This window comes from Gouania willdenowi, chromosome 3 (genome assembly GCF_900634775.1).
Source record: "Gouania willdenowi chromosome 3, fGouWil2.1, whole genome shotgun sequence".
Lineage (NCBI taxonomy): Eukaryota > Metazoa > Chordata > Actinopteri > Blenniiformes > Gobiesocidae > Gouania > Gouania willdenowi.
Genome location: NC_041046.1, coordinates 27,786,653 through 27,814,451, shown reverse-complemented (window position 1 = coordinate 27,814,451; position 27,799 = coordinate 27,786,653). Strand labels below are relative to the sequence as shown.

The 27,799-nt window shown below is 39.4% G+C and overlaps 1 long non-coding RNA gene across 1 annotated transcript in view; it reads right to left on the bottom strand.

Moving 5' to 3' along the window:
- Window positions 1-9,414: 9,414 nt before the first annotated feature.
- The window catches only part of LOC114458685 (uncharacterized), a 196,365-nt gene continuing 177,980 nt past the window's right edge, over window positions 9,415-27,799 (bottom strand). The window contains exon 3 of the long non-coding RNA XR_003673106.1: window positions 9,415-9,532. This is a non-coding gene — a long non-coding RNA (uncharacterized LOC114458685). The remainder of the gene's footprint in view (window positions 9,533-27,799) is intronic.

The window sequence follows — 27,799 nt, the reverse complement described above, 5'->3', positions numbered from 1 at the left end:
CGTCTAATGTTTTTGTCAAAACAAAGCGCCTGTGAGTAAAATTACCGTAATGGCATATTGTCTGTGAATAGCTACTCCTTAGCTTTCAGAAAGAGCAAATATTAGTGGTTATGGTTTTTTAAAGTAACATGTTCTCAGGGTCCCTAAGAAATCAGCTAATTTCCATGAATTTGTCAAATCCATCCGGACACCACAGACAAGACATAAAAAGTGGACATGTCAGGGTAAAACTGAACGTATGGTCACCCTAATGTAAACAAAGTGAATTGACGTACTGAAACTCCACATTTGACCAGAAAGGTTTGAAGCTCCATCTTCATACTGAGAGACAGAGATGCTATGCTAACATGTGTTACTAGAAAGGCAACACCAGTATGCAGTAATGTAGAGAAAACATAATTGTGCTTCCTTGTCTTTAGCTAATAACATTTGCTGCAATCTTCAACTTGGTTTCACACTGAGCTAACATAGATAATTGTAAATGACAATCAAATGATGAGCTTGTGAATGAGTAATTGAAGTAGATTCTCACCTGTGTAAAATATTATATTAAAATCCTAATGCCCACATCAGGAGGCACATACATACCAATTACAGCAAGCAGGAAGCAAATTCCCCGTGAAATAAAACAGCTAATGGGAAAGGGAGGGCGACAGGCAGAACCCTCATTGCCCACAAAGCTGGAAGAGAAGAAGTGGCAGGGAGAGCAAAATGTTCACAAGTGGCCTGGTTTTAACCACAATAGAGGTAAATACATTATGGGGAATATCAGCAGTGACGTAGGTAGGCAGTGGCTACCCAAGGCTGAATTGATATTTTTATTATTTGTTTTAATTATGATATAATTATAAATGATTTATTTTTTAACTTCCGATAGCCTACAGTACCTTTAAGTTTGAAAGTGTCAGCATTTTGTGCGTTTCATAAACCAAATGACTAAACATTGCTATTTCCTGGTAGGGCAGAGACGCTGCACAGTCTCACTCCGCTATAAGGTAGGAGGAGGCCACACCCTCTTCCAAAAGCACATTTCTGCTCTGCCTCTGTTTCCATAGCGTGTTTTTATGTGTTTGCGCATGTGCAGTCAGTTCCCCAAGAAAAAAGTCATTTACGTAAAAAGGCAGCTCTCTAGGCTGCTTTTGGACGTAACCGTGCTATGTTAAATGCTATACGTACCTTCACAGTGCATTAGTGAATTGATCCAGCGTGGCTGCTACAGCTGCTACGTCCTCTAGCTAGTGAGTGGGATAACACTACAGACAGTACAATAAAGACAATGAAGAAACTTTCTTTTGATGAATAACAACAGCTTTTAAAAGATGGGAGACCAACACCTGAGTTACCAGACCTTCAGCAAAGGTAAGGTCAGAACATTGTTGGTATTTTCCACAGCGATTGGTACAAAAGGAAGGATTGGCTTTGTGGATGCGTCTCACTGAGGCTGTTCTGAGTTGTTGTTGTCATTTTCTCTGTGTTTCTGTGTTTCCAACACAAACAACGGATGCACTGCCGTGTCATGAGATGTATCTTGTTGGGAAAGATCAACAAAGAATGAAGCACAATTGCTCATCGCGCCACGATTTGCGTAGCGTCTGTGCTGCTGTTTTAGTGTCGTAACCTCAGAAGAATTTGCTCTAATCATTTACCGGCGCTAACGCACCCACAAAGTATACTCACTGTCACTGTATACTGTATATAGATACAGTATATGCTCTGTTACTGGACCATCTGAGTGATCTTTGCCATTCTTTTACGCAGTGCTTATAGTGTCCCTAAAAATCAGGTGTGGTGTAGACTTTGCAGCGCAGTCCAGTTGGAGAACAGCACGTGGCAACAATGAGCTGTTTGCATTTGTCGTTTTTTCTGTGGATCACACAATGTTGTTTTCTCTCTCCAGTTTAGTGGTACAAACTTGGCGCAATCCTTTTGAGGATCTGGCCCAATGTGCATTAGCAACAAAAAGCAGGTTTGAGTTGATTTTACATATTGCACAAACCAAGGCCATTGTTTGTCTCTCTGGTACAGAGCCATAGAAGATATCTATTTTTTACATATGCTCTTTTGTTTGAAAGACTGTTTAAAATATTGTAATTTGCTCCTGTATTAATTCATGCACACCTACAAACAAGTGCTAACGAAGCAAAGCAAAGATGACTGAACTAATAAATGTGGCCACAGAGCTTTCTTCTGCAGAGGTTGAGACTTCAAATCTTCAATCAAAGAAAGAGAAGCATTTACAAGAGAGCAACAAACAATCTACTGCCACTCAGTCGAGATCAAAATTCTAAAAACAAGTTACATTACAAATCAAGAAATTGTTCAAAGCAGCTTCACTCAGTCATCACATTAGAAGTGCCTTTAAAAAACAAAGGACCCAGTCATTCTAATGATATAACCTGAAATGGGCAATCTGTTTGGTAGTCCCTAAATATTGCCTGAATGAGCCACTTGAATAAATAACACAGTGTACCTACTGTTCAATAATAAATGTGGTTTTACAGGCTAATTTTGTTATTAATTGGCTAACATTCATTTGTCGAGCGTGTTTCCTTAAAACATGAACCATGGATCACACCTGCACGTAAGAACAACTTGCAGGTTTTAGCATTTGTGAGATAAAGGCAAGCCAAACAACTTTTTCACTGAATTCACATGTACTACATTCACAGACGTCCCATTATAAAAGAGATGAAAAAATCAAGATGATGTTGAGTGCGTGCTTGCCTCCTGTGTACAGAAGGCAAACCCAGAGAGAATTCTCTGACCAGGAAAGACCCACCAGTAAGGGGAATCTATTGATTCCCCTCCCTCCATATTTGCTCTGCAAGAGTTGTTTGTTTCTCTCTGGCTGATGCCCCTGTTTAATTCACAAGCAGTGAGATCAATAGAGACACTTCCTCGCTCGCCTGTTTTCAGTTTTTATAAAATCTTTCCATCCCCTAAGCGCACTGGTACACTACATCACTTCTTCAGTGGTTCAAATAATTTGACTCCAAATGACTGACAAGTGTAATTGTGCAAAAACGAGATGAAATGAAGCATCATCGAAGTGAACCATGTGTGTCTGCTGAGTTTTTCGCGGAACTAGTTTGAACTCCGAAAACAAGCTCTGACCTTTGCAGCCAATTACATTTTATATTGAAGAAAACTTTTTTTGTAACAAGTCTCCTGGCTGCAGGAGGTATTAATGCAGCAATACTATTGTTAATGTAATTGGTGTACACCATGGAATTCTTAATTCTCTTCTGAAGTCACATTAAGGATTTCTTTACCCAAAACATTGCATTCACGATGTTTAAATGTACCAGATTTAATGGGTTTTAATAATCCATCTTTGGAAAGACAATCCTGACTTAGTATAGAGACATTAGAGGAGGGAGGTTTACTTGAGAACATTAAATAATACAAACCAAGTAAATAGAATTTTGGGCAAATTTTAGGCTTACATCAGTGGTCATTTTCTTGACGAAAAATGTAGTCGACAAAAATATTTTTAAAGTGGCAATAACTGGACTATGACTAATTAAAACAATACATGTGAACAAAAACTATAATAAAATATATTGACATTTTCATCAACTAATAAAAACTAAGCTATAAAGTCCTCACATGGGGCAAAATCCAATCAGGACTCATGTAATCATGTTCTCTAATGCATTGATCACATCAAATCAAATGTGTATATACAAACATTAACGCTATCCCGGATCAGATTTTTAAGAACTATCATGAGAACCAAGAAACATATGACAAGTTTTGGACTAATTCTAAATTCCAACATTGTAAATGCAACACTTGTAACGTATGTGTCTTGGAAAATGTCTGGCACAGCTGCTGATAAAATGTTGATTGAAAGTACATGTATGCACTTAAAATAATTAGTCTAAAGATGAATAATAGATTAGTAGTAATTTATATCAACTTCTAGCCTCCAAAAACATGCAATATCCATTTATATGTGGGCATCGCCGTTTTGGAGATTTCAGCCAATCAGGCTTGGCATATCATGTTCTCGTCCGACCATAATTTCTCCTATGTATTTTCTGTCCAACATATGTCTTTGGTGAAAGCATTTCAATCAGAATGTTTAATGCTTAGTTATCTGTCATACAGTTCTTTGTCATGTCTAATAAGACCAGGAACATATTTTTACCTTGCACTTAGCAGGAAATCAAATAAATCTCCTGCATGCTTTTCTACTAAATAAGGAAGACACCTTAAAACAGGCAAGTCTAGAGTTATGTGAATGGTGCTATTCGCTGTGACGACTATATCTCAGTTTGTCAAACATGTCGACCTCCACAAGTGTGCGTTTGAAGTGCTTTTTATTGCACATACAACTTCTAAATCTCCGCTCATAACTATTAGTAATGTTTGCATATAATAGTCTTTTGTTTGAGCTATTTTTGTAATTTGGGTGGAGTATTCCTTTAAATTTATGAGCTAAAACTATATGTGTACACAGATTCTTGCAGAAGCGAAATGACGTATGATGCAACACAATAATGCAAAGGTATTAGTGCAGAGATTCTTAAACCATTTAATCAAAGCAGTTCCAAGTTGAAGAAGTATCACTAAATCCTCAAGTCTCTCAAGTCCTTGGAGCGTTGCATGGACTGACTCTACCCTCCCGCCTCCTTGACTGGCAGGCTGTTAGTGCCCTGATGCACAATGCTTACACACTCATTTTGGTGCAATGGGTGCTACACATTGAATTAAAGGAGTTCTGATTGATAAGGTAGTTGAAGGCAAATCTGCTCCAACTAATTGTCTTTCAAATGCCCTCATTAATCAAAGTGTAGCCGGCCCTGTGGCGGGCGGCCCTGTCAGCCGCTCTGCTGCAGGCTCTCCTCCGGCCGCTCACCTCCCAGCGTGACGCCTGCTTCCCCTCTGTCAGCCACTACTGTCCGAGGACTGTGGGAGCACAGGCCATCCGTCTGTCCGCTGCACACCTGCCTTCTGCCAGACAGGATATGACCGCCCCCTGCCACTGGGAGAGCCCCAGAGACCAATTTAGCAGCCACTTAATGATTCATGACTTCAAGTGGGGGAAATGAGGGCAGCACATGATAACAGGAATAAACATATTTAATTAGCTCCTGTTAGAGTTTTGAGATACTCTCGTATTCAGTACCTGAGATTGCATACAGCGAGACATAGTCAGAGGTTTTGCTTTGCCGAATCAATCAACCAATCAGTTAAAGCTGATATCTGGAATTTCTGAGAAATCTGTTTATGTATGATTCAAAAAAATACCTAACTAGTCTTTTACTATGGTCTACTGCCAGTGGTCATTTATATACATTCATGTATATAAGTCCCTCTTTCATCCTATAGACCCCTATACAAATGGAAATGATCGCCGAGTGCACCCAGCCAATAGGCTTCGACTTCCTGTTTTTGAGACTGTCAATCAAAGTGAATGCGGAACTGTGCACGGAAGCAAGGCCGCGCGTCACAACAGCAAACATGTAAATATGATTTTGGCTCTTACCTGACACATACACCTAGATCAATGTGACCTGATGTGACCTTGTTATGTTCTGTGATGCGCATGCAAAAAAGTAGAGGCGTGGCTTCTGGTAGATTGCAGAGGCAGTGGGAGGAAGTGGAGCTGTTCAGGGCGGGACATCGAGACGTCCTCTCAGAAACTCCAGATATCAGCTTTAAGATTCCTGCTGTGGAGTTTTCACATTCACACTGAAAAATAACTGATATCTGGTTATAATAAAATACACAAACTACATAACTATCATTGACTCACCACACTATATGTGTTTGTATGTGAATAAAGAAATTGTAGAATCTGTAAAGAATAATTCTTACAACACCTTTTGTAATCATGTGATGTTTTCCATGTAACCTTTATTCTGATGAGCAGGTATTCCAGTTATTGTTTGTATGGATTAATATAAGTGGCTAACTTCAAGTTTTCTATATACTGTATATTCAATTTAAACACAAATCATGTTTGTATTCGGTTCTGTTTCATTCATAACTTTTCATTATAAACATTTTATTAAAAAACGTAGTCTAACAGTAAATCCAAATAAATGTAATAAAGTTAAATAAAAGCGTTTGGCCCACTAACAATCGTAAACAAAATAGGAATATAACTTGAAATAAAATAAAAATAAAGTGAAAATAAATTAACAACTTTACTTTATGTAACCTGATATTATAATGTCCAAACAACATTAATATAACATATTGAAACATAGTCTGAAGTAAATATTTTGTCTTATTCATAATTTTTATAGTTTAGTCACACTGTTAAACAGTGTGGAGAAAGGGAATGTTGAACTGGATTATTATTCATGCTTTCTTTTTAACATGCTATAATTAAATGTCCAATGGCTCATATTTACTCATAATAAAATATATTCATGTCAACTTTCTCTCAAAGCCCATTTTTGGAACTATTTTTTTAAATTTCAAATTCATCTAAATCTAACAACAACAACACAGGCATGTACAAAATGCACGAAATCTAAATAATTAACAAATAGGAATAATTCTATTTTAAATATTAAACTTATATTTAATGTGTATGTGTTTAATACACATTAAACAACTCATATACATATACCTAATAAATCAAAAAAACAGACACAATAGACCCCTAAATGATAAATAATAATGACTCAATCAATAATCTGGAACATAACTTGTATTGCTTTATACTGTATCAGCAGTAAATGTCATCTTTAACTGCATACAATAACTGATCGTTTGATTTCTAAATGTAAAAGGTCTTCTAATTAAAACAATACTGTTAGATATAAGCTTGTGATGTTTGACCCTGGCAATCACAAATGTCTTACATATCATAACAAAAGAAGACACAGGTGTAGCCATGTGCCTGCCAGGGGAGGAGAAACACTAGATCACAAAATAGAATAAAAACTACGTTCGAGGCCCAGGAGTGAGCCGACCCTGACGCCCACAGCTGTGTATTAGATGAGTGCCTGTTATTTTCTATTGACTTGATATTGTTGTTGATTCATTTTCTGTTCATCTGTAATAAACTGATTGATTCAGCAAAGCAAAACCTCTGACCATGTCTCTCTGTATGCGATCACAGGTACTGAATACGAGAGTATCTCAAAACTCTAACACTCCACATATACATTATTTATTTATTTATTTACCTGCAAGCTGATTAATTTATATATTTTGTGCTGCAGAGAAAGTTTTAGTATTCACAGCATCTGGCAGACAGCCTTTGTTGTCGACTCACGTGCATGTTTTTGTGTCTCTGTTTTGGTGCGGGGGTGTGAGGTTAACAGTGCACCTCCTCTTTATCAGGGAGACCTTTTTTTTTTTACACACGCGCACACACACACACACACACACACACACACACACACACACACACACAGAAAAAAAAAAGATGGCGGTGAAATTAAACTTTAAAATAATACAGTTCCCCATGCTCTCTGTGGCCTTGTTTGTGAATTTCCTGACAGGTAGTTACTCCCCCAGTTTTCTTTGAGCATAGGGCATACATTTTCATGCCTGCACTAATCAAAGCTGTACAGCACAGCCACACTAGACCCAATCAAAGCCATGTACCTGGCACTCTTCCATAAGGCTCTGGGAACACTGATGACAACTCTTACCCTAGCATCTGCCATCGCATCCGTCACAGGTTGACTTCCTTCACTCTCACTCTCCCTTGTAGACACATGATTGCAGAGTCCTCTCTGAGCTCTCATTCAACAGCTTGAACTTGCTTGTGAACATGACATTTATTCTGGTCTGGAGCAATAAATGTGGCTGGCAATGAATATTTAAAATAAAATAATAATAAAAATTAGGCAGTGGCTATTTGTAGTTCATACGGTTGCCTTATTACTAAAACGACATTTTATCCGTACGCAGCGCCCCTATTTGGTCAGTTTAGGTCACGTGATAGCTCAGTCATTGGTCAGTTTAGGTCACGTGACTGACACTAAACCTTACCTGATCCTAACTCTAAAATTTCAAAATTGTTGCAATATTGGGTTTTAACCTAACCCTACCCCTACACCTAAATCTAACCCTAAGACGCTACGTACGCGCACTTTGGTAACCGTACACTAGCACCGGGGATTGTCCGTACGGCAAGCGTACAAATAGACACTTTCTAAAAATGATTTTATATGTACAATTCTTATCTATATACAAAATGACAACAAAAACACAAAACAACTAAAACACACAAAGTTATCAAAAAACACAAAATGACTAAAATACTAGAAAAAGAAGAAGAAAACTAAAACCATAGTTTTTTCTTGAATGAATATTCAAATCGGTCGTTATTCTAAATGCTCATATAATATGATCTTCGGAGCAGAAAATGATATTTTTGTGGCCCCTGCTGTGATCATAGTTGCCCATGTCTGCATTAGGCTATTAAGTGTGCCATGTACAGAAGCATAACAAAATGTCTGCAAATATAGTAACACAAAGACCTCCTGCATTACCTTCTCAAAATTAGCATTTTTTGAAACATTTTTGACAAGTATATAGCAAAAAGTTACGAAGCGGAGCAAGAACTACATCCAGAGTTGCTGTCATTGGCATTGACACCATCTGCTCTACTCTTCCTCTCTTTTCCATTTCTGTAAACCTGAAGACCTCCAGACGCCCTCCTCTCATAATAACACGCCTATCAAACCCCATTGTAGAGGCTCAGACCAAAGGCAGTGCATTAAACCCCTCAGAGTCTGATTGCTTCTCCTAAGTCAAGTGGTTGCGTCCTCCCTGTCATTTCCCTGACCACTGCTATCGCTGCTCCGTCTGCAGTGAACAGCTGAGATGAGGGCCCTCACACAGGCCAGGCAGAGCCACTCACACATTCACACTGATCTCATACATGCAATGAGACACACTAAACTAAAAGATACATGAGTCCTGGCTGCATGGAAAAAGCAGCCTGGATTGTTTTTTTTATATAGTTTTTTTAAGTCAACGTAAGCTGTGCATACCCATGCCTGCAAAGATTAACTATATTTGCAAGATTTACGGAGGCCGTTCATGCAGCAATCAATTAAATGTTACAAATGATCAATCATTTTGATAAGAACACATTACAGTGTCCCATTTCATCTCACAAACTACGAGATAGTAAGTTAGCTTAGTGCATTAACAGCATGTAAGCATGTTTTTTTCTGTTTGCACAAATACAAAACTATAAAAGTACTTGTACTGTACAAAGACTTGAATACTTTCTTGAGCTGGTTGTTGTGGACCCCAACTTGTCTGTCAGTACGTTAGCCTTGGGATAGACTAGTGTCCTGTGCAGGGTGTTTACTGCTTTTTGCCCAATGCCATCTGGGCTACATGACATTTGGTATCACTGGACCAAATCTCTCCCCCTGATCATCAGTGCGTTTCCAGGTGGAGCCTTGATGGGGAAGCCTTTGTTTGGTCCAAACAATTCCACGGGTACTTGACTGAGATTTGGGGAACTTGGAGATGTAAACATCTTGTTCCTCTGGCTGCCATCAGTAGCTTTGAGATTTGATCGCATATGCTTGGACAAAAGCTGGGAGCAGGAGAAAAAAGAGAAAAACAACACTCTTTGATGGTGTTTTAACAGGAGAACACAGCAGACCTTCATTACACTGCATATTAAAGGATAATGTAGTTGCGATTGACCTGCAGCTATGCATTCCCCAATATGGACTACACAGTGATGCACTGTGTGGTCTGACAGTTGATTACCACAATTAACATGAACCCCTTCATGATTTTGAGCTACATTAGCTTAGCTATTTGAATATAACACATGGGCAACATGCTACTAAAATCCTTCATCTGCCCCATTGTCCCTGCTTTAAACTCACTAACTTTTAAACCAAAATATTTACTAGTTTGATGCAGATCGCAGCTCCAAGTTTATTCAAATTCCATGTCAGAGGCTGTTCACTGATTACCACACAACAGCAATGACTAACTTATCAAAAAAAAAGTATAAAGTAGGTACTTGAAAATAACTAAATAGAAGTACCAGAACTGAAAATGACTGGTGAAAGGTAAATTCAGCCACTGGGAAATTATTTTAGTAGAAGTCTTAAAGTAGCTCAAGTCAAATGTACATTAGTATCAAAAGTACAAGTAAAAATTAAAATAATATAAATTAAAAAATAAATCAATAAAAAAATCAAACAACCATAAATGGCTTTTCTTTTGCCCTTTTTCTTTTGTCCTTCAGGTAAAATAACAAAAAGCAAAAACACAAAACAAAAACCAAACAAACACCAGGGTAAACAAGTAGAATATGTGAATTAAGAGCTTCTAATCTGCTGTGACATAACTTAATAAAATGCCTTGCATCTAGTTAAAAACAAAACTTACATTCCAAGATCACAGATAAAGTTTCTGCTTCTGGTTCAAGTGGTGATAGAAAAGTTTAATTAGCATTTCATCCACGTCAGAAGTTGATTTTCAAGTGTTTTGCAGCCTGACAAAGAGACGTGCTATTCTGGACAGTGTTTCACAGGCTGCACAAGCAGGCGGAGGTGTGTTGGGTTTGACAGACAGCTTTGGAACCACAGCAAATGTCTTTTGTGTTTTTGATGCTATCTGTTGAGTAGTGAGGGATGAGTCAACCACAACCTTAGAGTTTATTACATTGAACCCAAAAACAATAGAGGAAACTGCTCAGCAGCTGAATCCATCAATGTGTTGCCTTGACACAATACCCTCTAACTTCTTTAAAACTGTTGTAAAGTCAATTGTCACTGATTTATGTCAGATAATTAACTGCTCATTCCAGTCGGGCACTGTACCAAAATCCCTGAAAGTAGCTGCTGTAAAACCTCTGTTCAATAAGAAAACACTGGATGCCTCTATAGTGGCTAAATATAGACCAATCAGCAACCTTCCATTCATGGCCAAGATCATTGAGAAGGTGGTCTTCAACCAACTGAGTCAATTCTTAACCTTCAACAAAATATTTGATACATTTCAGGCAGGCTTTTGTTCTCATCACAGGACAGAAACTGCTCTTATCAAAGTGATCAATGACACAAGGTTAAACACTGATCAGGGCTCTACACAAACTTTTCCAGTGATGGCATTGGTGCGACTAACTTTCTCAGTTGGTCGCACCAGCACAGAATTTGGGCGCACTCTTTTTTTTTTCAGCGGGGGGTACAGCATAGCCATGGATGGTGATAAATAGTTGACTAACTGGCGTACCGTAGTTTTGTATGAAGTACAGATTGACAATCATCGATATATGATGTTTGCAAAATGTTTTAATGTTTTAGTGTCAATATTAAGTTTTTCGGCAACAAGCAGTGGCTTAAATAACAGGTAATTTCTTTTATATAATTTTAAAAGAAGATGTAACAAAACTGTTTTAAATAACAGAAAAGCATAACAACAGGCTACATGTATTCTGTTTTTTTTTTTATTTTGCAGAAATGCTGTACTTGAATTAACTTAGCAGTAGCATAACCAACATAGCATCTGCATTGCTTCAGCTCATGGAATTCAATTCAGAGGGTCCAGTATAGTGGGGCTTTTTAATGCTCATTTGTAACAACAACACACAGCCACAACCCCCTAGCTGCAGGGCGGCCAATCGCATAGTGAGGCGTTCCCTCCACGCAGAAGTAAAAGGGCCACGACATGCCCCCGGCATAGGTCCTAGCGCTGAACCTTAAACCAGGTTTCACTCCGCTTGGCGCCCCACATGCGCTCTGTCACTATGCTCGGTGATTTAAGCGCGCACCACCCAGCCCCATTCGCTCTGTTGCTCCGCGTGCCCGGATGCCTGTTCCCAGTGTTGGTGACACAGCATTTGCGTGTGTTTGTCCCAGTGTCCATGAACACATCACACACCGCGTTTGTCCCTAGTGTTGGTGACGCAGCAGCTGTGTATTTGGGGACATAGCGGATCTTGTAGTGTCCATGTCGGACCCTGATTCACAGTAGGAAGACTCAGAGGATGAGGAAGTTCTCTCCTTTTGGATTTTCAAAATAAGGTCACCCTGCGCACTCGCACAGATACGACCAGATGAAATTTTCACTCACACACACTGAAAAAATAGTCGTTTCGAGTCCTGCTGATTCAGGAAAAGTATCTGTTCTCATTCTTTTGGATCTAAGTGCTGCATTTGACACTGTGAACCATAGAACATTATTGCACAGATTGCAAACGTTGGTTGGACTAAATGGAAAATGCCAAAATGCAATGGTTTAAGTCCTTCTTGGAGGAGCAAAGTTATTTTGTAAGCATTGGAATCTTTGAATCTGACAGATTACCAATGTCCTGTGGGGTTCCTCAGGGATCAGTTCTTGGACCCCTTCTGTTTAGCCTTTATATGCTTCCTTTAGGACAAATTTTACAGAATTGTAAGGTTGATTATCAGAGCTATGCAGATGACACACAACTATATCTATCACTGAACCCAGATGACTATGGTCCCATTGAGGTGTTGTGTGACTGCTTAGAAAAAGTAAACTGCTGGATGAGTGAAAACTTCCTTCAACTAAATCATGACAAGATGGAGGTGATTGTCTTTGGTAACAAGAAAAAATGACTGCTGCCAGTGAGTACCTTGACTCCCAATCTTTAAAAGCTAAAGACCAAGTCAAAAACCTTGGTGTTCTGACTGAATCAGATCTGACATTCAGCAGTCAGATCAAATCTATCACAAAAACAGCCTTCTACCACCTAAAGAACATCTCCAGAGTGAAAGGTTTAATGACTCAGAAAGATCAGGAGAAACTGGTCCATGCTTTTATCTCCAGCAGACTGGACTATTGTAATGGTCTTCTGACAGGAATCCCCCAAAAGAGCATCAAACAGCTACAGTTGGTTCAGAACGCTGCAGCTTGAGTCTTAACCAGAACAGAGGTCAGAGCACATTACTCCAGTTTTAAAGTCTTTACACTGGCTCCCAGTCAGCCTCAGAATAGACTTTAAAGTTCTGCTGCTGGTGTATAAATCTGTGAATGGGTTTGGTCCAGAATACATCAGTGACATGTTAGTCAGGTATGAACCCAGCAGGTCTCTCAGATCTATGGACACAGGGCAGATAGTGGAGCCCAGAGCTCACAGTAAACATGGTGATGCTGAGTTTAGTTGTTATGCTGCAAATAAGTAGAACAAACTGCCAGCAGAGCTGAAGTCAGCGTTTAATGTGAACATTTTTAAATTAAAGTTAAAGGCACTCTTTTTCTCTACTGTGTATGATTGAGAGGGACATTTTTGGTCATGTTGTTGATGTCATGTGTTTGTTGATTTTAAATGTTTTTGCTGCTAATTTTAATGTTCTTTTTTTTTCTGTTGCAATTTTTGATTATGTAAAGCACATTGAGTTGCCTTATGTATAAAATGCACTATACAAATACATTAGCCTTGCCTAGCAATAGGTAATAGGTACAAATCAAGCTGCTTAGTGGTACTTGGTGTTTTGTGGGTCAAAATCAAGTAAAATATATATTTTTTTATATAATTTAATTGTGGCAGAGTAAAAGGGAAAGATGATGAACAAGAACATAAATTTGTCAAAAAACTAATTAAAGGTGCAGTCCACAATGTTGGAAAGCTAGCATGAATTGAGCCGCAGAGACCTAAGCTCCACCCCCTGCTGCCCCTCCCATCAGTGATCCATCCAAAGCCATGCCCCCACAACATTGAATGCACATCCATCCATCTCTTTTCTGACCTTCTTTGTTCTTTTTTCAGGGCCGCGCTGTTCCTGGTGCCTATCTCCAGCTTTCATTGAGCGTTAGGTGGGGGATAAACCCTGGACAGGGTGCCAGTCCATCACAGGGAAACACAGACAACCACTTACATGGACTCCTATGGGCAATTTAGAGACTCCAATCAACCTAACCGTCATGTTTTTGGATTGTGGGAGGAAGCTGGAGTACCTGGTGAAAACCAACACAAACACAGGAAGAACTTGCAAACTACACAGGAAGGATGCCACTGTCCGTCCCAGGGCTTGAACCCAGGACCTTCTTGATGTGAAGCAAGTGTGCTAACCACTACGCCTTGAATGCACATCTGTTATAAAATTAACCAATCCCCTCAAAGCAAAACAAATGTTGACCTTTCCAACAGAAAGACAGCAACCTCTGCATCATTTTCTGACCCTTCGGATCTTTATTGGTCTCCACTGTTCAAAAGTCTGTGGAGAAGCATACTTGGTATCGCTGGTAATGGTGTCACATGATGAGTGTGCAGGCAGAAGAAGGGAGAGACAGAGGGGGCATGGGTAGGACAAGACATGAAGGCATCAGATTGGTTCTTTCTATTCAGCATGGAAGGCAGGGATTGGTCAGATCAGATCGTTATTAGAATTTTTTTTTCTAATTACATGATGTATTGACTACTCTCATGATGTATTGACTACTCTAAAAAAAAAAGTGTTTCTGAACAGGATTGCAGACCCTACCTTTGAGAATTTTAACACAGTACATTGACTTTGCTACTATACACCTTTGTATGACACACCTTGTGCTATCTTCTGTATCTGCTTGTCCTGTAAAGGGTTGCAGGGGTTGCTGCCGGCGACAATCCGAGTTTACTTATAGCATAGTAATATGCTATTTTTCACCCATCTCCAATTGTTCTAAGAACCCCAACAACATAATATTTGAGATTCATTTTCCCAAACTCTTAAAAGTCACTTTCATGACAGGCTGTTTTGAGACCTTCATGCATATGCATGAGTGGGCATGTCTGTAGATGCAGACTTCATGCCTTGCTCTTCAGAATTAGAATCAGAATTCCTTTATTAATCCCCGGGGGAAATTGCTTTTGTTACAGCCACTTTATGAAATATTTTTAGGAGGCTATTGTGATTGCGAGTCTGACAAATGCTACTCCACGGTGTTTTTATTATTTCTTGTCATCCTCGCCTATTCGGACCACGGGAATAGTCCATTTAAGACGATCGTCCACTGTTTTGTCCAACCACTGCATCACATTGGGTCACAAACACGTTAGATCATGTCAAAAGCGATACGAGGCGATATAGCGGCTACTAAAAGTGGAACTGATTGTGAGCAATCACACTGTCCTTCGAATTATCTACTGGATTATCTATATACTCAACGTAAATATGTTATCTGTGGATAAAGAGACTAGTGCTTCAGGCAGCAGCTTGTAATCGTAGGCTCACTGGTTCTAATCTCTCCTGGTCCATCACTGTGGGCTGTTGATCAGTCCCTTATATTAACCCTAACTGCTTCCTGGGCGCTGCTCCGTTGCTGCACACTGCACCTCGGAGGGGGGGGGGAGTTAAATGCAGAGAACAAATTTGGTGTATGTAGCTTTACATATGTGACAAAGTATAATGTATATTATATATTAAACCACAGTGTTGGTTTTACCTGTGAGGTAGTTTGAGAGGGAGGAGCTCACATTCGTATAGGGTAGGAGGAGCCAGGATTGTCAGGAGGAGGAGTTTCGTTATGACATAACGTGAGAAAAATCCAACTTGACCGTTTGGAGCTGACTTTTTACAAAATGTAGAATTGCAAAGGAGGGAGGAAACAGAACATAATCAGATCATAATACCGCCCCTTTAAAGAAGCAAGGCAGAGAAACACTCACTTGGTCAATCACAGCACTAAGAGACAGACAAGCATTAGCAGAACTTAAAATGATACCAAATTGTTCTATAACATGTTTGGAAATCATTTAAGATGTCTAAAAACATTTATTGAGATTTTTTTCCCCTGAAATATAAAGCAAATATACCAAAAAGCAAGAACTGGTTACATATTTTAAGTCTTGAGAGTACTTTGGGCTGTATTCCAAAACACATTTTAATGTTATGCATAATTTATTGCTCAGTGTTGTACACCTACAACTTGGTAATGAGATTGTGGAGCCTCGGTTACCAAACATTGCTGTAGGGATGTTCTCAGTGCAAATGGCAACATGTCGTCCATGTTGGCTGCACACCAAGCTTGCACTGAAGGGAAAAAATAATGGGTATGAAAGAACAAATATCTGTAAGTATTTTTTTGTCAGTATGTGTTTGTTTCTGTTAGGTTGTGTGTACATGTGCATGAGCACAGTGTGTGTGTTGGTGCGTAAGATGGAGTGCGGTGTCTGAGTTTGGGCAGAAGGTGAATAACTACAGTGCTTACAGTGTAATCATGGTTCCTGTCAGCCCTGCTGCAGGAGAGGAGGGGGCGACCAGCAGACTGAGCTCCTCGGTGATAAAGTACAGGCACTGAGAAACGCTCCACACCTGGATATTTATTAACACAGGCCTGACAGTAATGAGGGCTGAACAGGTGGGCTGGGACACACATATCAGAGTGAGGAGCATCCGCCAGGAGGCAGTGGGGGAGAAGGCGAAGACGAGTGGGAGAAGTTTATCCTGCAGAAACACTACACTGTAGAGAGCTGGGGATGCACACCCACTCAGATCAACATGCATAATGGACTAAAAACAACACCAAGAAGCAATCGCTGGAAGTTTAAGATAGAGATGCTTTAACTTCAGCTTGTCCACCTTGTGAAACGCTGAGCATTTTGTTTAAATTTAGTCAGCAGATCTATGGATTTGGGATTGATGGGTGATGCTAATCTCATGAAACAAAGAAACACTTAGAGTGAGACTTCAGTTCTAATCTCTTTGTGAGTCTCTGGGCCAGTCCAACAATAGGCATAGCTTTGTTTAGTTAGTGTACTTTCACATGTTTTAATAAAAACACAACTTTGTTACTTTAAGTCATCGCAAGGCCCTTAGATGTGCTCTGTACTTAACTAGAAGATCTTATTTAAGCAAATAGGTGCAAAGAAAAGAATGAAGACGCATGAAAGCAAAGCAATGCAAAGGTCTGAATTAATCCTGGAGTACACTTGGTAAATGGACTTGATTTATATAGCGCTTTATACAGAAGCAGTCTCAAAGCGCTTTACAATATCAGCTCATTCACCCATTCAAGCTCACATTCACACACCAGTGGGACAAAGCTGCCGTGCAAGGCACTAGTCGACCACTGGGAGAAACTTCGGGTTCAGTGTCTTGCCCAAGAACACTTTGACATGCATAGACTGGGATCGAACCTCCAACCACCTGAGCCACGGTCACCCCACTTGAACAGTTTTCTGTGAAAGAGAAAACATTTCTACTGCAGTGATCCTAATAGTGTGAAAATGGTTGGATGGCCAATGCAGAAAGACATTTTGGAGACCTCATTAGGGTTAAAGACGGACTCACTGCTGGGCTAAGGGTAAGGGAGTAAGGTAAGCACAAGAAGAGCTTGTAGTGATTAAATCTAGATGTTGTGGTGTTGTTTGTGTGTCAGTGTTCACCTTGTGCCGCCTCTCAGTACCGCAGTTGTCCCATTAAGACCTTGAGTGAGGCTAATCAATGCTGTCACCTGATGCTGAACAGATGCCCAGAACAAAGAAGAGGAGGAGCCCAGTGTAGGCCCAAGGTGGAAGGAGAGAGATCTGCTGCCTGAGCTGATGCTGCCTGATGGCGCTTCCTTGTCAACTGTGCCTCACAGAGACTAATGGGTGGAGAAAAGGTAGAGTATGACTACGTCCAACATATCATGTCAAATCCACCTTAATAATTTGTCAGTGCCAGCTGTGACTGACACAAAGTGTTGGTAAGGCGGGTTCTCTTAGCGCATCTGAAATGGCACATGCTGAAATTCACTTAACTAAGCCCAGTCAACTCTGAGCCCAGTCTGCAGCACTGTGGCCAATGTGAATTTTTGGTGTGTGAATAAAGAGTGAAAGTTGTGCCTTACAGAGAGGACATTTGAAAATGATTAGGGGAGAAGAGACACATGAACACTTCCTTATTCTCTGTGGTTATCTCTCACTTTCACTGTCAGCCACCTACCTTCTGTCTTCTCCCATCGCTCTCACTCCAACACTCTCCACTTTCTATGTCAGCCATGGACAGAAAATGAGGAACTCAACCAGGACTGCAGTCAGACTTTCAAACCAGAGCAGTGACTATCAACTCGTCTCCACAACCTTCCTGTTGAGTCTGCAGGGAGTTTTACACTCATATCCTATGCACTCCTTACACTTCGAACAGATGACCTTGATCTTATCAGGACAGGGTAAGATCTGACCAAAATTGATCTGAAACAGCAAAAGTTTGAAAATAGATCAAATAAAAAGTGAAGTCTCCTCTCTCTGATCTCTCTTTAGCTAATATTTTCAGATTAATTTTCTTGTTATTTTGATAGCAGGGGATGTTCTGGAGATCCTATAATCTTAAAGACATGCTTTCTACACAGATTTGCATGAATTCACATGTTCGGCTTTAGACATCAGGAACGTAAAGTTTCTCATTTGTGCACCGGGTTTATTCATAGTCCCCTAGTCAAACCAGTCAAATCAGCATACAATAGGTTTTTATTAGCCTATCCCCCATACGGCTGTGCAAGGAAGACAGATCTCTGATCTGAGCAGAACAAGCAGTTTCTTTTAAAGATCCTTTGTTTAGGGCTAATCTTGTAAATGCCCATAAATGCTTCTGGACACCCCAGATGGAAGGAATTAGTAGTAGTAGACACTACAGCGAGGCCTTAAGCCAGTGATATACCTCTGAGATTAATTAGTTTCCAACTTTAGATATTATTATTCATTCTAAGCTTGCTAGAGAAACAGGGGTGTCTTCAACTCTGTTAGACAGTTTTGTGGCGTATACAAGGCAGGGAGCTGAGGTGCTTAAACCAGGCACTGTCCTCCATAATGCATGTTGGCCTTATTCATAAACTAGCAGCACTTTGAAAATCTACAGCCATGAATGACACAGACCTAATCTTTATTTCAGATTTGACTGTAACTGTACAGAGGGAGGTCCTATTTGTGCTATGATGTGGATGTGGGTAAATGTTTGTTTTTAGAAATAAGTTGTCAACAACAGCCTTGGATTTACCCAGAAATTAACTGTAGCTATTAGGAGCCAGCTGGTCTGCCTGGGTGGCTCACACTTTTAATGATTTTATTCCATGCAGTCTTCCTTAGCTTTATCGGTTAGCACTGGCTAGTGGTTTACAAGCCTGTGTGCAACAATCTTTTTGTTTGGTTATGGTCAACTTCTAAATTAGCATGTGTTTGGAGAAAAAAAGCCAAACATTTAGAGGACTGACATGGAAAACTACCAGAAACAAGATGTAGAAAATCCAGTCGGGAGTATTGTTTATTAGTAAAATATTTATTTTAAATATAGTGGTAATCATATTTCTTTAATTATGGAAACATCAGGTAATAGAAACTGGAGAGGAGATAAATTTAACTTTTAGTCATCAAAGATAATAGCCTTTTTATAAACATCAATTGTAAGCAGATATGCATTCAGTGGAAATTGGAACATTGACTTTAATGGAAACCTCAGCAAAAATGGAGCAGTTACGAATCCGGTGGAAATTGGGGGTCCGCTTGTTCCATCAAGATAAATCAAAAATGGTACCAAAGTGAACTGATGTCGAAAGAAGAGAACCGAGCAGATGAAGAGATACACTGACAAGTGTGGTTGGTGATTGGTTGCTTGCATTGCTACACTCTACTCTTTTGGATTAAAAATATAGTGAAAAAATTTAATTTGTCATTACATAAAGGATTTTTATCAAACTGTGATGTTCAAGTGGGAAATATTTCCTCTTCATACTTTGATTATGGGCGACCGTGGCTCAGGTGGTAGTGGGTCGTCTTCTGATCGAGAGGTTGGGGGTTCGATCCCAGTACCTGACTATGTGTCGAAGTGTCCTTGGGCAAGACACTGAACCCTAAGTTGCTCCCAGTGGTCGACTAGCGCCTTGCATGGCAGTCCTGTCCCACTGGTGTGTGAATGTGAGAGTGATTGGGTGAATGAGCTGATATGTAAAGCGCTTTGAGACTGCTTCAGTGTGGTGATAAAGCGCTATATAAATCAAGTCCATTTACCATACTTAAAAGTTCAACTATTATGAAATTATTACATTATTGCCTCTTATCAATAAAGCTCTATGCAGCAAGAATACATGTATCTTAAAAGAACAAAAGCCTTTCATGGCTTCACTTCATTATCAATAGTCAGTGCAGGAGAATCCCTAATTTAGACGATCTTATTAGAAAAAGTGTGTTTGATGTTTGTCAAAGTGGTGTCTTTCTATGTTAATAATGAAAACGCTGTGTCAAATGACAGCTTACATTAGGCACTTTAGATGCTTCTTCACACTCCTAAATAGAAGCAGAGTCATATGATCCATTAGTGCAGCATCAGATCAAACTTTAAAACCTTCTTGGACAAGTCATCTCCTGTTAGGCAACATCTGAGGTGGGCAGGTGGTTATTGCACATTAAGTGCTTTTAGACATAAGAGCCTCGTATGTGGTGAGAGACGCATTAGGAGACTGTCTGTAGAAGACACACGCTTTCTTTCATGAATGCCTCTTGTATTGATTTCTATTGGCTTTTCATTTAAGGCACTTTGACTTGAGGCTGAAATGAAAGTGGGATAAAGGCTGACTGCATATTCCGCTGTTAATGCTACACTCGTGTTTAATTAAAAATTCATGAGTTCACAGCTGTAGATAGGCCATTTGGTTTAACTTTTGATTGTTGTTAAATAGTGGTGTCAGTAAAAAAATAAATGAAAAAATAAAAATCATTACACAAGGTGCGGTTGTTTGTATCGATCAGCAAGCAACCTCATGTATCGGTTGGCCATGGAGCGTGGACAGGACAGAGTGGGGACAATTAATCCCTGGAAGGCTCTGACTGACGAACCAAGTAGAAACAGCTGGTTGCTGAATGCATGACCTTGCTGAGCAGCCTTGAAAAGCCCAGGTGAACACTCTGCTGCTTGGTAACTTTCCCCTGATTGTGTGTGCTAAGTGAAATTGCTGGTTTGGGCAGTGGAGATGTTAGGCTGCAGGTTGATGGCATGCGGAGGGAGAAAGAGTCTGTGGAGCAGGATGATCTCACCTGGTGTCAAGCTCATTAACCTCAGCAAAAGAGATGTTGGAATGAAACACAAGATATGCACAGCACTGGGTCACATCCTGAAGTGCTGCTGCTTGTAAAACCTGAACCCTCACCAACTGACACAGCAGCATCCGTATTTCATATATTAAAGGTCTTTCTCTCTGAAGTGGTGGGATAGTGTCTGTGAGGAGAATGGGGAATTGTGTGTGATACTCTAAGTAGATTTAAATATGCAGATGCAGAGGTGGCTCAAGCAGGGCTGATGTGAAGGATGAGCTCGCTGCATGTCTTATGATGGCAGTGAATGAATGTCATCAGACTGGAACTATATACCACGTTGCCACACACCTTCATCTATAATACTTCTTATGCAGTCTCTCCCCAACCTGACCTGTTCAAATAAAGCTTTTGTCCCAAGAAGACACAATCAGAATGATGAGTAAACACATACACTGTCTATCTTACTTATTAATCTGAGCACCCAGCTGTGAGGAGGGCTTTGCGAGCATATCAGCTCGGGTCCATACAGTATACCTCCGCTGTTGCGGCTCATGTTTAGATTTCATTGACTTCTCGGGATTGTTTCAAAGCAATGCAAATTAGAGCTCACTGGTGAATGGATTGTGTGAATAACTGACAGAATATTTGTGGAATGAAAGAAAGGTTTATCTGAAAAGCTAAGAAGTCAAATTCTCGGGGAAAATCAGGACAACACTTTCCAAGCAGAACATAGCACGGCCTAAAAAGAATAACTGAGCTCGGGAAGATTCAGAGAGTTGTGTTTAAATTATATTTGAAGTTTGTAATTTACTTTGCATAACTCTATGATGGACTGACACCCTGTCCAGGGCAGGGTTGGGATCAATTATTTTTTTCAATTACCTATCTTCAATTACAATTTGATTACATTGACAATCATTTTTTTCCAATTACAACTAAATTAAAATTATGTTTTCATCCTCAGAAAGTCCATTACAATTACAGTACATTCTCAATTACTATAGTTCAGTTACAATAATCACATTTAATAAATAACGTAATAAAATGAACCTTCCACTTGCGTTAGCTTTCTGTTAGCATCTCTTGTGATAACAGGTCCTAAATGAGCTGTAATATACACTAAAAACAAATATCTATCATCTAAATTCTTTCCTATCTATTGGTTACCTTGTTTGGTTTCCTAATCAATGAAAAAATATAGGTTTTAATATTTTGAGCCTTTTTTGTGTCCGTATACCACTTGTTTTAATTTTTTTAAATGGTAAAATGTGGGAAAGCTTGAAATGAAACTTATTTCAATAATTGTTAACTACTTATGTGTAGAACTGTAGACTTAACATGGTTCCCCAGTTTTGTGTTATAATTGACAATTTTTAAAGCATTTTCATGCCAATCACAATTAAAAATTAAATTATCTAAACTCAATTACAATTCAATTGCAATTATGACAGCAACAGATTGTTTGAAATTACAAATATAATTATGCCATAATTGTAATTAATTATAATTTACACATTTAATTCAATCCAATTCAACTTTATTCATATAGCGCAAATTACAACAAAGTTATCTCAAAGCGCTTAACAAAATATAGTGTCCATAGCAATTATAATTGTCCCCCAACCGTGTACAGGCACCAGCAGACCCCCACCACCCTGAAAAGGAGCAAGCTGGTCAGAAGACGAGTAGTTTGAATAGTTTTAATCAGATGATTTAGGGAAAAGTTACAAATGAGAGAGATAATGTGAATTACTGACATTTTCAAGACATTGAACCCAACACTCCCTGTAGTCGCTCTGTGCACTCATAATGCCACATATTGTAAAAGGGAAAACCTTTCTTGATCTGAATTACCCCTATCTGAATATTTGATGATTTGAACAGTTTAACCAGCTTTCGTTTTAACGAATAATTCTGACGTTATATTTCGTATTTTATTTTGAAAATTGCCCTGGTCAGATGAAGTGTGTATCACCACAGGTGCTTTTTTTTTTTTTTTTTTTTTTTACCTATCGTTAATATCGAAATGAAAATGCACGAAATCTTTCCAAGGTTATCACACAAGCAAGTGTGAAACAGGAAAGGTCTGCAGCTCTGCAGGTGAATATTCTTGACATTTCACTGGGGGTTGTATTACGGTGCAGGGTGACACTGGCCATGGAAATAGAAGTTGGTTGAAGCATGAAATTCATTGTCAAAGCGTTTTCTTCTCTGAAAATGGAAAAATACAAGAAGAAAATACTTCTTACTAGAATTAATCTTGTAAATTTAATAGCATATTTGATAAAGTTCACATTAAATGCTGTAGATCTGTATTTTTTATTTATTACAACTACCGTACTTTGTCATATTACAATCCATCATCTCATTTTAGATGTTTCAATTCACTGGGAATTTCAATGTATTAATAGAAAATATCAGAAATCCTATTACTCTTTTGAATACCAGGGTGAAATACATAAATTGCACAGATGTAGTGGAAAGTGAGGGACGATGAGAAAGCTTTTAATGAAGGACTCTGATTAGCATTTGTTAAAACTCAGTGAAGTTCTTACATGCTAAAGGTCAGGCTGCTGTTCTGACATGGGGAGATGAAAACATTCCACTTGTTGGGGGGAATGTCATGATTTGAATTAAGATTGTCAGATTGGATGTAAGCTCGTATCACAGTGCAGGCGTCATGTATGACCTTTTCAAGAAATTGTCATTTTCCGCCCCTGTGATGCCACCATGGCTCAGTGGGGGAGAGGCCCTTCTTCTCTCGCCATGTAATTTGTCCTGGGTGTTACCATTCACACTGCAATACTCCCAGCCACTCACCCAAATGCCTATGTATCTACAGACCAGCAGGCTGCGACTACAGAATAACAAGAATGCAGCCACGCGGGTTCTACTCACGCTCTGTGTAAAGCTGGAAAGGCCTCCGCTGTTTGCTGCTTTCGGCCCAAGCAACAAACACTTACACTCCTCCTTCTCTGGCACAACCACTGATCTAAAGCAAATATGATCGCAGCTAACGATATTAAATACACTCTCAAAAACAGTTTTACAAGTGAGCAGCCATGCATTGAGTCAGACTGCTCAAAGTTGTACTTTTTTTTTTTCCCCCCTCAAACAATGCTTTAGTGCTGTTGGCAAAGAACACTTTCTTCACTTTTTCTTCTTTTTGATTTCCCCTCCACATTTCTAGTAATAGATGTGTTTAATAGGTGGCGATAATTACTATTCAATATCCAACACTTTAGCAAACACATCAAGAACAAGTGACATCAACGCACGCAGTAATAAATCGGATACATTACTTCTTTCATACAAATGACCGGATTAGTTTTTGTAGACAAATGTAAATAGATGTAATTAGTGTTTTGCAAATGGAAGTGTACATACAAACAAATTTCATTTCATAAAGCCTTTCAATTTCCTCTTTTGCTTGAGCATATGGACATAGCTGCTATTCTATACATAACATGCTTCATAATCACTGTCGTTATATTAATTATTTAATAAAATATTATTTTAGGATTACCACAATTAGAGTTATTTGTCTCCTGAACACATCCCAAATATTTGACTCTCGCCGGCTTCCTATCCACTTTTTTTCCCAGTCTCGCTGATGAAAAGTCTTTGTTCATTTTGCACAATAACCTAATCAAGAAATAAGTCATGGATAAGGAAACTTGAAGATTAGTTGATATGAGTAAGGTGCTGTGTTCTTCAAAGACCGCAAAGAAATATTTCTGACATTTTGTAAACTTAATGGTTCAAATAGTAATTGGGCAAATTAAAAAAAAAAATGACATGACATTCTTAGCAGATGAGTAATACACAATTATTGTGCATCTCTGAGAGTCTTAGTATTTGCTTGACACTCAGATTATTACATGTGTGTGTATGTGCACAGTGTAAATTCTGTCAGGTTTGAGTCTAAAGACAACTTTTGACATAGATATATATATACTTATCCTAAAACAAGCTCTGTGACCCAACACACTTTTCCTACCACAATTTGGGAGATGGCACATGTAACCAATGGTATCTGACTTTGTTTTGCACCTTCAAAGACAGTCATGCAGCTAGCTATAGCACTATAGTTTATTCCAGAGGTTTTCAAACTCTTCAGTCCGCAACCCACAAAATAAAGGGGCCAGAGACCGGGGACCCCCACTGTACCTGAAGGTAGTTGAACGCTGACATGAACATTGAATAACAGTCATGTGGAGACAGGGCGATCTATAAGGGGGAATAAAGGAGCCCATCTCCCAGCCAATAGCCAAAAATGGGCTCAAACTGTTCAAAAAATATACTTAGCTCCTTGAAGGCATCTGGAAACCCCTCCCAGTGTCTTGCGACCCTAAATGGGGTCCTGACCCCAAGGTTGAGCACCCTGGTTTCTGCAGCAGCACTGCCATTTCTCTGCTAATTGTTTGCTCTATGCTCATCATCTGTTTATGAGCAGTGATTGGTAAGCAGCGACTGGTCATTCCAGTGTCACTCGCCTGTGTTCCTGTAATTAAAAGCTGTCAACCAGAACCCCATCCCTCGCTGCCACTTAAACCTTTCATCAGATGGCAAGGCTGAGATAAAGTGTTTTGTAGCATGAAGGAGTCGCACATGATGTGTTTTGGAAGTTTTGGTAAAACTTCAAATTATCATGTGAAAGATTTTCTTGAACAAACAATTGAACAACATTTTTAGATCAACTAAATCATTGCAGTTTTTGTCCTTACCTGTTATTGCTAATTAAAATATGCAATGCATTTGTTATGTTTTCATACCAACACTATAACACTATAGCTTTATGGTAGGGTACCGTTTTTCCATAAATGCAGAGCTACTTTGTGGTGTGTGTGTGTGTGGGAGTCGAGAAAGCGATTCATAGTGGTACTTGATATTTTTAATGATGTTGAACATTTGTTGGAGGCTGTAAGTACCGGAGGGTCCTCCACTGTTGAGCTTCGACCAGGCTGGCCTTCAGAAACGTGGTCTACAGAAGTCTTTGGAAATTAATTACAGACAAATCCTTTCTCGCTGCTGAAGTGTGGCATTTAAGGCGTCGTCCTTGATGCTCATATAACTCCACCTTTCAGAGTCAACCCCTCTGCTTCTACCGGCTGGATAATACAGCCTAATCCACATTAGCAATCACTCCAGTCCCTGTTGTGTAGTGACAGTCCTTCCTAATTGCCAGGCATTATTAGGTACTTTACTTGTAAATTTGAAGAGGAGGAACATCATTCTGCTGCATCCAAGCAGCAAATGATCCAATTTGCTTAATTTCCAACAAATAGTTGGAAGTATCACATTATTCTTCACACTGCTTCTCCTATTGTTTGCAGTGGAAAAGGGGTAGCACACATTCAGCGATTGATCATTCACATTTCAAAAGTGTTAAGATTAAAAGTTGTGCTTATTTGAGAGGAATCAGAGCTGAAACAGTCAAAGAGAAGAGATATAGTAACGAGAACAAAGCCGCAGTTTTACTAGATTTTTCGGGCCTATTTCAAAAGCTTCAGTTTCAACAAAATCAGCTCGTAATCTAATGGTCCTTTGCTATTGTTTCACATTTGACTTTCCAAAGAAGCAGCAGATGAGTACCTTTGATCGAATACAAAGCCATTTTCAGAATCTGCTGAATTCGATTGAGTGCATATGATAGTTAGTGCATGTTCATCATTCCACAAATTGGATAAAGTCAATTTACATGCTACAGATTTATAACAGTTATTCCAATTTACAAATTAAATTTACTTTCTATACATTAGTTATCCTGTGCATTATTGGTACCTAACCCAACTCACGCTGGGTCAAAGGTGATGTACACCCTGGTTAAGATCCCAGTCTGTTTTAGAGCATCACGTTCACACACCTGTTTAATAAACTAATATACACATTTTCTCTGTTGGTGATCTCAGCATCCAGAAAACAAGCCAAAGAGGAGAACATGCAGACTCTACACATAAAGGACAAAATAATCTATTCTCCCCCACCCTTTCTATTTCCTACCTTCAGTGTCTCCTCCCTGCTCCCTTTCCCCCCCTCCCCCTCCACCTAGGTGTAACACTGCTCTCCCTTTTTATATATATATAAAAAAGAAAAGGACATGAGTCTTCAACCCAGTGCCTTCTTGCTGTGAGGCTAAAGTTCTAACCATTATACTTCCATAGACATCTAAATATTTAATTTCCATAATCTAAAAACTCAATGTGGACCTGAGGGAAAGAGGCAGGAAAAACAGCCACTTCATCTGTAATCCAATCATTTTTGGTGTCATTAATTTCAGCATCTCTGTCACACTTCATGGCTTCCTCTTTCAGATTTAATAAAGCTTTTTTTTTTCTCCTAAAGTTAGCTCTCTGTTGTCTCACTTTAACTTTTAAAGAGATTTACATATGAGTCGTTGACTACTGATCTTTTTTTCCCAATTTGTATTAAAGGACACATATGCACGCCAATCTGACTCATCTCCCTGTCTGCCTGTCAGTCAGCCAGACCGCTGTCCCTGGACTTCATATGGAGAAAGATGAAGAAGAGTTGATGTGGCCCAAGGCGTGCCACTACACACCATCAGGGAACAAGGCAGCCATGACAGCCTGATGACACTTGCTTTTGTGTACCATATCATTTTACCAATCATCTGCATTTCATTTATGTGAGACTAGGCACTCCAATGCAAAGTGTCAGGCCTGTTGGCCTAGTTAGGTTTAGAGTGAAGTTGGCTGACTACAAAGTGAGGTGATGAAACCCTCCTGTCCATGGCCTGCTGACAAGCCTGCCACTCTAAATGAAAGTGGAAAGGCAGCCTTATTACAGTACATTTCACACACCAAATGGAGAAACAAATGTGACTTGATATCCCAGGATGCCCTTTGTTGTTGTTATTACTGCTCTTGC